Source organism: Brachyistius frenatus, unplaced genomic scaffold (assembly GCF_029030835.1).
Source record: "Brachyistius frenatus isolate BFR_SWC_R1_liver_20210118 unplaced genomic scaffold, ASM2903083v1 Contig_153, whole genome shotgun sequence".
Taxonomy (NCBI): domain Eukaryota; kingdom Metazoa; phylum Chordata; class Actinopteri; family Embiotocidae; genus Brachyistius; species Brachyistius frenatus.
In genome coordinates, this window is record NW_027210752.1 from 14359 (window position 1) to 25328 (window position 10970).

At 42.6% G+C, this 10970-nt stretch overlaps 1 pseudogene; it reads right to left on the reverse strand.

Annotated features, from left to right (window-relative positions):
- Positions 1 to 1161: 1161 nt before the first annotated feature.
- LOC138631342 (protein DVR-1 pseudogene) lies at positions 1162 to 2323 on the reverse strand (annotated as a pseudogene).
- Between the last annotated feature and the right edge of the window lie 8647 nt (positions 2324 to 10970).

Here is a 10970-nt window from a genome sequence, read left to right on the forward strand (position 1 = left end):
CGGGAGAAGCTGTACACTTTGCAGTCGATGAGCATCGTGTCTCTTACTACACTCCTGGACCCCCGATTTAAAGTAATATGATTTTTCAGCCAAACAAAAGCCACCGAAGCAATCAAACGACTGACCTCCGAGTGTGCCACCATTATACAGTCAACACAAAGCAGAGAGGAAATCCCCCAGGCTTCCACCTCTCATGATGTCACAGGAGGTAATCTATTATTTTACATTTTGAGATCAATTGTTCCTATGAGAACACTTAGTAACATGATCTGTGGTTTCCTCTTAGGTAGCACACTGTGGCATCGTTTCGACACCAGCGTCATGGAGGCACGGAAGACTCAAAATGTGACAGCAGATGCCACTGTGGAGGTCCAGCGCTACCTGTCAGAGCCAAATATAAGCAGGCTGGAAAACCCTCTGGAGTACTGGGAGAGGCAACATTTACTGTATCCAAATTTATATAGACTTGCTCTTGCGTTTTTGTGCACGCCAGCATCTTCTGTACCCTGTGAAAGGGTGTTTTCAAAGGCCGGAGAGGTTGTGTCAAAAAAAAGGAATCGTTTAAAACCAAAAACTGTTGAGAAACTGTTATTTCTGAATAAAAAATGAATAAAATGTCCCCTGTCCTGTACATCATTGTCCAAGTTCCACAAGCATATTCAGTCCCCTCTTCCTAGTTCCACAAGCACTTTCACTGTCCTCTGCCTGCTTAAGCCCATGCCATTTTCCTAAAGTGACAGAAAAAAACATGATTACACAACCTGCCATATCATATGATACTACCATTTTGGGAAAATGTACACACACAGAATACATTCAAAAAAGATTTAATATGCACATATGTGATAATTTATGTACAGAAATGATTTGGTCATACATTTTTGTAATTCATAGTCATTCCCAACAGCCATAACAGACACAAAAATTCAATGCATCACATGTGGTTCAGATACAGCTGCCTGTGATTATACACTTGGCCAGTAGGTTGTTTCGTGTGTACATGAAGCTTCGAGTAATGAACCCTTTCTCGAACCAATTGGCTGAAGTGGTTCGATGCCTCATGAGGCTTCATCTCACCATCACTACTTAAAATGTAGCATTCAAACCATTTACCTCCTAAACCTGTATAAAAAAAATCCGCTCGACCAATCGGACGCGACCTCATCGACACCCGCACTCGTCCACCACCATGTCCTTGTAGTGTCGCAGCACCACGTTGTTGTTGTTGTCGTAGTAGAGCATGGACATGGAGGAGAGGCGGATGGGGACGCAGCAGGGCTGCGGCGTGACCTTGGGGTCCAGGGAGTGCACCAGGGTCTGCAGGATGGCGTGGTTGGTGCCGTTCAGGCGCTCGCTGAGCGGGAACGGACACTCGCCGTGGCAGTAGTTGGCCAGGTAGCCCTGCGGGGCAATGATCCAGTTCTGCCAGCCCACGTCTTTGAAGTCGATGTAGAGGCGGTGGGGCTTGCACACGTTGCTGGGAGTCACGGAGAAGTGGACGGCGCTCCTCCGCTGCCTGGCGCGACACTGGTGGGGGTTGAGGGACACGACCACCAGCGAGGCCCCGACCCTCAGCGGCAGGGCGAGCGCCGGATCCAGCGGGAGGGAGCGTCCGGGGTGGAGAGGGACGAGCTCCTCCGGTTCTGCGCCGAGAGCCAGCAGCTCCAAAACCAGACCGACGTTGCGCCCCGGCGTGCGCCAGCTCTCGGCCAGCGCCGTGAGGTCCACGGTGACGGAGGCCGGCGCCGGCTCCGGCTGCAGCCGCACCGACCGCGACAGCAGGAGCCTGCGGTTGACCCGGGGGTCGGCTCCCCTCAGCGTGGCTCTGAGGACTTTATACAGAAACACGCCGACGGCCCGGGACGACCCCTGCAGCAGCTCCACGGACCGGAGGGGCTTCCAGTGGAACTTGATTTCCAGCTGAGCCAGAGACAGCAGCTCCGCAGGCTGCAGGACGGTCACGTTGAAGAAGAGCTGCTTCTCCACACAAGCCTGACAGCCGCCGCCGCTCTGGCTCGACATCGGCCCGCCTTGGTCTTGCACGTTTCGGATGATGTTGCCGCGGACCCCGTACTCGGACACCGTGCAGGGCTCGCTCTCCTCGGCCTGGACGTTCTCCGACCCCCGGAATATCCTCCAGAGGGCGGAGGGGACTCGGTGCCGGGCCTGCTCGCTCTTTGCGGACCGCGGCCTTTCGAGGAGCCCCATGGATCGGAGGAGGAATCCCTCCCGAATCTTCATCTCGTCCACGTGTGAAGCGGCAACGAGGGCGCACAGCGCCAGCAGCACCAGGGGACTCATGTCTTGTCCTCCTCAGGTCGGGACTGTGTTGGAGTGCGTAGACACTGGAGGTGAGGGGCTTAGACACGGGAGGTGAGGGGCGTGGTCACAGACAAAGACAGGGGACACAGGAGGAGAGGTGATCGGGGGCAAAACGGAGGAAAAAACTGGACTCCTGACAATTAGTACTTAGTTTGATGTTAGACGTGCAGAGCAAACAACACCCCTCATCAGAAGGAGCAGGGAGCCCCCATACAGGGGGAGGTAATAGAGATGGTGAACTTGTGCAGGTTCTTGTGAGTGCATATAAACAACTGAACTCCACAAGCAAGTGAGAAAGGCCAGCTCTGTTGTTGGACAGACAGGACAGTCTGGAGGCAGTGTTAAAGAAGAGGATGAAGGACAAAATAAGTTGTTTTTTTGCACTACAACATACATTTGTTTGTTAGTTTGTTTCTTATTATTATATGTTGTTGTACTGTAGTTTATATCTATTTTTTCCACCCAAATTCCCACCTCGATCTTATCGTATCTTGTCTTGCCTTGTCTTATCTACATATATTCTTATGGTGGTCTTTGCTTAAGATGTAGCATTCAACCCATTACCTCCTAAACCTGTATATGCGAAATTGTTTCTTGCTGTAAAACTTAATTACATATATAGACTTGCTGCAAGTATTTATAATTTTTCTTCCTTTCAGTCAATTCTATTGGTATGGAGTAATGACTTGGTTTCTCAACCCTCTGAAGTTGATGTAATCATGTTTTTCCCTCCCCTAAGCCCCCTCTCGAAGAGCAGTGAACAGTGGTGAGAAGAGTTGATTAAAAAGCTGTAAAGAAACTGAGGGAGAGAAAGACAGAGAGAGACAGAGACAGATTATTTTAGACAAAGAAAGAGAGATAGACAGTGATATATAATCACATCAGGGATCATCTCGTCGTGGCCAGACACCCTCTTGTCCACACCTATCCCTGATAGCTAACTTCACCGAGTGTGAGTTTACCAGCAGAGACACTGGTGTCTGATAATGAGTAATGCAGTCAATATTCTCCTGACAGATAAGACCAGTTCGGATTGGGCACTATAGCAATGCAGCGCTACAGCCGCTTGCTTCAAATGACGGATCTGGCCCAAGGGATAAGTTGGTCATCCTTTGCACGGCTCCAGAGTTTGTTTCCAAAGCTAATAAATCAGGACAGATTGAAGTTTAAACCCGCAGGGGAAACGTCATTTAATCAACAGATGAAAACCAAGCAACACTCTCCTCTTCAATGTTCCCACATCTTCACTTGGAGCAATGTGATGGTATAAAGAAAACGAGTAATTCATGTTTAACCCACAGATTGCTATGGACACTGCCGTAAATGCTGGTATACAACATTTATGGTGTGGTTTGTAGTTCAACTCAACGATTCAGGTATCATTCTGCATTCTTCAGTAAATCCACCTCCTCGTCTATGTTTATACGTGTGTCTAAAATCTGTGCTGCAGACCGAAATAACAGCTGCTGCTGATGTTACCTGCTGTAGCTATTGTTGGCTCTTGTCATAGGTTGGAAGAAAATGCTGTCAACTGAATAGCAAAACTGTCTGTTTAAAGTAAACAGTTTGACTTCGGGATGAACAATCTGCATTTTGTGTTTCTCAACAGAGCAGAACCAAAACTGTTTCACACCACTTTTACTGGTGTGTCTACTCGGCCTGGGACGATATGCTTCTCCCGTTTCAATAATATCACAACACTTAGATGCGACTTGGAAAAACAAATGTCACTCAAAACACCACAACAGACACAACCCTGCAAACCATTGAGTTCGGAGTATTGCTGTCACTACAGCCCTCTGCACACAGCGTTAACATCCAAAGATGACAGTGAACACATCATCCTTCTGCTGCAGCTCGCAACAGAACTATAGTTTAAAATATTACCCAAAATGGTGAAGCTAAAAAAAATTATAATAATTGAGTGAGCAGCAGTTTTGGTCTGGTGTGCAGGACAGGAAGCCAATGGAACTCTGCACTGATGCTGTTTTTGTTTTTTTTTTTTTTATTTTATACACTTTATTAATCCCCGAGGGGAAATTTCTTCACTACAGCAGGGGGGCTCTCAGGGGGGAGCTGCTGCAGCAGGCTGCCACTAGCGCGGCGCCAGGTAACCTGACCTGAGGTGCATGTTTTTGGATGATGGGAGGAAGCCGGAGAACCCGGAGAGAACCCACGCAAGCACAGGGAGAACATGCAAACTCCGCACAGAAAGGCCCAGGACCGGATTCGAACCCCGAACCTTTTTTTTTTTTTTTGCTGTGAGGTGACAGTGCTAAACACTGCACCACCGTGCCGCCCTTTGTTGTAGCAAACCTAGAACAGCCCCAGCTATTTTATCAGCGAGACACATCATCTTGTCTCTTTCTTATTCTTCATCTTTGCGCCCCATTAAAATACCATGTTGAATTCACTATACCTTGATCTCAGTACAAATGAGCACTTAATGTGCACAGCAGGTGTCATACCCAACAGGAATCCTGACTTTTATCTTTTAATACTTTGTGTTGTTAGCCCAAACCCCTCCCAGCAACCACATCTTCTCCATCCCGAAGCACATTTTTAATACATCAAAAACATCAGAGGCTCTTCTAGGGGTGATATTACATCCATACCTGTACTACATAAAAAAGTCTTTTACTTTTCCTCCTTAGTGATTTTAAGAAACAACGTGGTCCAAATTCTCTAGATACAATCAAAGAGTTCTGCTTTTAGAGCAGGCAGATGAACAAATGCACTCAGACAGAGGAATTTGGGACTCCTCTGCCTTTGTGTGAAATATTACAGACCTGATTGGAAGTGACGCAGCTATAATTCAGCATGGTGAGAGGAACCAGCCTTTGCCCCGGCACACTCATACACACAGACCATATCGGCACTTGTGAGGTACAGCTAATTTTCTCCCATTTCCATCAGAATATCTTTGTGCTTATATTACAGCTGCAAAATCACATCATCTATCCTTTTACAGTCTGCTGGCATGGTGACAGTGTATGAAAAATAAGAAGTAATATACAGCTAATATTCATGACAAACAGAAGCACGAGGTGATTTTTTTTTTTTTTTTTGATGGATGCTTACACCATGTCCAGTGCTGAAAGTTTGGGGGGAAAAAAATAGTCATTTTTTTATTGACATACAGAGGAGGGGTGTGTGTTTCGGCACCCTTGAAACTCATGTTAATGTAATTCTACCTTCATTTGTTGGTGCTATAAATTAATCATAAAGTATTACATAATATCAATACTGTGTTGTACAAATCTTTCAAATTGTAAGAGTTTTTTAAACTCAAATGTGAATTGTACTTGATTTTGTAGATGCAGTTTATTATAAGTAAAGATTTTATATCAAACAAGAGTCCCAATTAAAAATACTAAACTTCTTGAGGCACACATTCCTGGTTTTTGATTTTGTTTTTTCTCTAATTAAGAGCAATATACATCAACCTTTTTCATGGACTTGTAATAATTCAAAACATTTTCATTTTATGTCTTCGGGCATACAGTTTATTTTCATTATCAGCAGTGCAGAGAAATTCTTTGACAGGGTGTTAATGGTTTTACTTTTCATCTTCTTGGATCAATTAATTTGTGAAGTTCGCCAGTCTTTACTTGGTTATTGATGCCAAGGAATATCAAATAATTTTTGTTTGTGTAAATAACCCACAAATGCCTAAAACAGTAGCAATGCTTGCAAACACACATCTCCTGAGGACTGAAACTCTTACAGGAGCAGCTCAGTAGTATTCCTACTTTGTAGGTGAAATGTATTTCCCCCGAGCAAATGTCTGACATCTCAGTTTGTAAATTTCTTTAATTAATACAACCCTGAAGCGGTCAGGCGGTTTTCTGACTAATGCAGGAGCGATAATTCAACTCAGAAAGGAGTCAAATTGACAGAAGGGACGATTTGGTTCACTCAGTTTTTAATCTACATTTGCAAACAATTTCATTTAATCTGAATGTTGCTGCCTAATTTTAGCTTTTAATTTTATTGCCTTCCCATGTAATTGGCTGATCTTAGAACATCACACATTGCTATGAAGCAGCTCAAAACATGTGTCTTTCTTTTTTCCAGTCACGAAAAGACCATTTTCAACAGTCGCTAACGCAATTTAACGAAGTTGTGGGTAATTTAATTGGTGGATCGATATGAAGTCAGAGTAGATGATTATGGCGGGTGGAAAAAAAAAATTGCATGACAGCGCACTAAAAGGTTGTTGCCTAGGCTAAGAGTTGACAATGTGAAAGCATGTTGACTGCAGAAGTAACACTCATCCATATGGTTCATATCTACAGCTGTAATTTCATTTCAGTCAAACAATGGCAATATCACATCTACTGAAAGCACCAGTGTATGTCAGTCAGCCCAGTGATAACAACATACAATATTAGTGCCCAAAAATATGACGAAACAGAAACAACTGTGTGAACAACATTAACAACGTTGCCTGCAGATTTAAAAAAAATATATATATCAACTTTACCTTGAATTAAACTGCCTTGCTGTATACATTTTTAACATTCACAACAATTCATGTGTCAAATTTAACCAATCATGACTCATTCAAGCTTTGCATATCGATATGTGAGAACATTTGTACCTTTTCAGGCTTTTTGGCCCTGAATCAAAGTTGGAACACACTGGCTTCATCGGTCTAATTTAGCCCGGTCCGCTGCTGGAAACCAGTTTAAGCACCCTGCTGCTGCTGCAGGACTCTGAAGACGTTGTGGTGGTGTTCATGAACAGGAGCTTTCCTTTGCAGCCGTGAATATGATAAACGGCCTTCTAACACTATTATGCTGCAATCTGCGCTCAAGGACATTTATAACTCATTACTTGTAGCATGTGCTATACCGTGGCCGGCTGCGATAACATGCAGGTGCTCCTCCATAACAGGTGAACCACAATACTACTGTCCTCAAGGGTCAGATTGGCTGGGTAATAGCATCTTCTATATATACACTGCATTGTATGTTTTCTTACTGTGAAAATAAACCTGGTGAGGGCCCTGTCCCAGATCCTGCCCCCCTATTGTAGTTTCTTCAAAATTGTATTTAATAAATTGCTTTTTATTTCACTGTTATATTCTAAACAATTGTTTAAATAAACGTTTTAATCTTGGGGGAATCCATTGTCTCATTCCATTCTTTTCCAGCATTTGTGAATCGGTGGTTAGTTTATCCTAAATCTAAAAACGAATAACCTTCACCGTGCAGTGGCAGTGGTCACATATCATTTAAAGACATATTTGGCAGCTACTTCTTTGTCTTAATAATGTATCTACTTCACCGTTAGTAGTTAGTAACCCCTGTTAACTATCTGGTAGTCAATTAAACAAGACCATTGCCATATAATGGCACATTTATATTAATCCACATTATTTTACATTTAAATGACACAGGAAAGTCATTTTAACAAGTACAATTTTTGTAGACTGTTTAATTACAACTGTCAGAATTGAAAAGCTCCCATTATAAGTGTATGCGCTGAGTTACTAATGCAAACAGCCAGTTATAACCCCGACTCTAATTTCCTGTCTTTACTTCATAGTTATTCCCCTGTATGTCACTCTTCTTTTCTTGTGCTTAAACAAAATCTGGCAATTAGCTCTTATCTCCTCATTCTGCAGAGAATAGCCTGCCCTGAAATGAGTTCATGGTTCATGGTCGTGGTGCTTTTAATCACAACCCTGGACATTAGCCATTGGAGGAACCAACAGCTGTGCTTACAACCACCCAGCTCACAATAGAGCCCACATGGTCATTATGGCTGGTTTATTTGGCGAGGCTGAGGTTACTAATGAGGCTTTCTTATTAACATGGGGAATCAAAGGACGGCATGAGCAAGGGATATGGAGGATAGTTTTCCTATCGTTTTGACGAGCAGGGTTATCCGGGCTTCAGCACATGTTCAGGATGATGCACAAATATTGAGCCCTGTAGGAAACTGGAGGCATGTGCAAGTTCTATGTTCTCACTATAACACAGATAACCATAGGTGTAGTGTTGCCAGGGCACACCAAAACAACATGTTGTCACTTTTTTTTTTTTCTTTAAATGAAGAAGTATAAAGTCTGCAGTTTGCAAAATTTGGTGAACATGCATATACATTGTTTCTAAGTGCCCAAAGATTCAACCATCACTGAACCATAAAGTCACGCAAGAGAGCCGATAAAAGGAAATGGAATGGTCAAAGTAGTCATTGATTCATGATGTTAACTCATGCAAGAACCCTCATTTTTTTTATTGTGTCTTCATGTTAACTAGTGTAAATGAAAATCTTTCAATCTCCTTTATGCTTCGTACAGAGCAGCTCGGTTTGTAGCTGTATATGAATTGTGCGATACAAATAAACTTGACTTGTGAGGGTATATTAATCCTCTCCTTGTTGTACTTGGCTGCTGATAGTGTTGACCTCTGGCTTGATAAATGTTAGCACCTGCTCCTTTACTGGCAACATGTTTGCTAAGATACGTGTGTGCTTTTGGTCTGCCTGGAAGCTTTTGATTCTGATTAGTTTATTTCTTTTTGATTGCTACATAACGAAATCTGAAATTAGTTGTTGTGTTGTTATTTTCATCTCCTGTTCCGCCTGTTAATGATGATTACATTAGGTCTTTCACCTGTTCTTCTTCTTCTTTGGTGTCTCCCTTAAGATTTATCATGTACCACTTACTGAGATCAAAATAGCATTCAAATCTGAATATAACAATCAAACATTAAGTAAAATGGCATTTTATTTGCTTATAGCAGTCAACATGCAGATACCTTACTGTCCACTAGAGGGTGCTACAACACCCTACACATCCCTACTTCTCACAGTAGCAGTGACTTCCTGCAGTATCAGCTGGTTGCCTTGCAGTCATGGTCACAACTCCCAAAAGGCACTTCCTGTTTCGTGCAGAACAAAGATAAAAGATATCAAGTTTTATTATCTGAGCTTTCGAGGCACTGGGAAGCAGAATTTGGTACTAGTGAATAGATCCAGGCCAGCTGTTCCCCTTCTTTTCCAGTTTTTATGCCAACCTAAACTGAAGGGCTACTCGGCTGCAGCTTCATACTGAACAAAGAGTGATATTGATCTTATTTCTAAGCAAGAGAGCAAATAAACTTTCTCCCCCAGAATCGATGTGAAACCTGGTGAGATTTCAGTCCAAACACACATAGCAGAAATTTAAATTATAGCAATGAAGAAAATAATGTTGCAATCCAGCTTTTTTTTCCCCCAACAATTGTTTGGGAACTAGGTAATTATATGTTACCTTGCCCCCTTAGCTCCACTCAAACTGTGTTTCCCCCAAGTCCTCCAGAGATAAGACTTGAGATGGATGGTTGGATGCACAGGTGGATAAAACCTTTTTTTTTTCCTTCTATCGTCTTATCTTTAGATCCAACTTTATTGAACTTTGCAGTTCTGCTCTCTGACTCGGAGTTTGGATGTTGCATTGAGGGATCAAGCCTCTTGCTTTCATCAGCCTATGTTGAATCAAAATTGAACAGGTGGTAGAACTTACAAGGCCACAAAACAAACATACACATAGGATTACGTAGCCACAAACAGGGATTACCTATCGAAGCCTTTATGTATCTGGCCCTGATTATCATTTTTTTGACATGTGGGCTCATGAACGAGCACAAACTGGGATCAGAGTTACGGTGTCTGCTGTTGACAGTGCTCTACACTGACAATCCCTCCTGTCTGTCAGGCATACACACTTTTTTCTGTTTTTCTCTCCATTTATCAGCAGAGAAGCATCATAGAATAATTGATTCAGTGTAAACAAAGAGTGATGCAATTGACGCAAGAAGAAGGAGTCAGGGGTTGTCACTCATTGATTTACTTGTCAGCACTAGCCTCTGATCAGTGGCTGTGGTGTGAGTGAGTATGTTTGTTTAAAATTAAATAGAGGCGCTAGATGCAATAACAAACCCGCAGTAAATCACTAAAGTAAATGTGTGAGGAAATCAGTCTGAGTCATGTGAGGCAGCAGAAAGCAAATTATATTCTTCTTGAAATAACGAATACCTTCCTCCACAGACAGATTCCCCCTTGCCATGCTCTCAAGATCTGAGCATGCTCAGACACCTGACATTATGCATAATTAAGCATGAAAATTGCACATTATTCATGGAAAAAAATTCACAAAAAGCGTCTTGTCTCCCAAACTAACATGAACAATTCAAAACTGCATTTCATAAGCAGACACACACCTTGACAGAAATTAATTCACGTCAGCCTCATTTTCAAGTCAAATGTGGAGTCACATATTCCCTCTGTAAGTGCCCTGGTTTCAACTCTGCAAAACTTCTTTGGTTTTTCCACCATTATGTCTGCATATGCTAATTATCTTTAAAAAAAAAAAAAAAAAAAAAAAATAGAACCCTTCAGAGTTCTATTTTTGCCCCCTATATGATTCCAAATAGCACTAGGCCCTGCCAGCTGGCAGTGACAGAAACTATAGATATTATTTCTGATAATTAAAACACTCTAAATTGGGAGTGTCAGACCATGTAAGCCATTAAAGTTCAATAGTTGACACTGCCATTAGCAGAGAAAATGTGTGACAGGTGAGGTGAGGAGAAAATATCCTTTTAAAAATGAAGTTTCCTGAGGCATATTCTGAAAGTATTGCAGTCTTTTTCAGT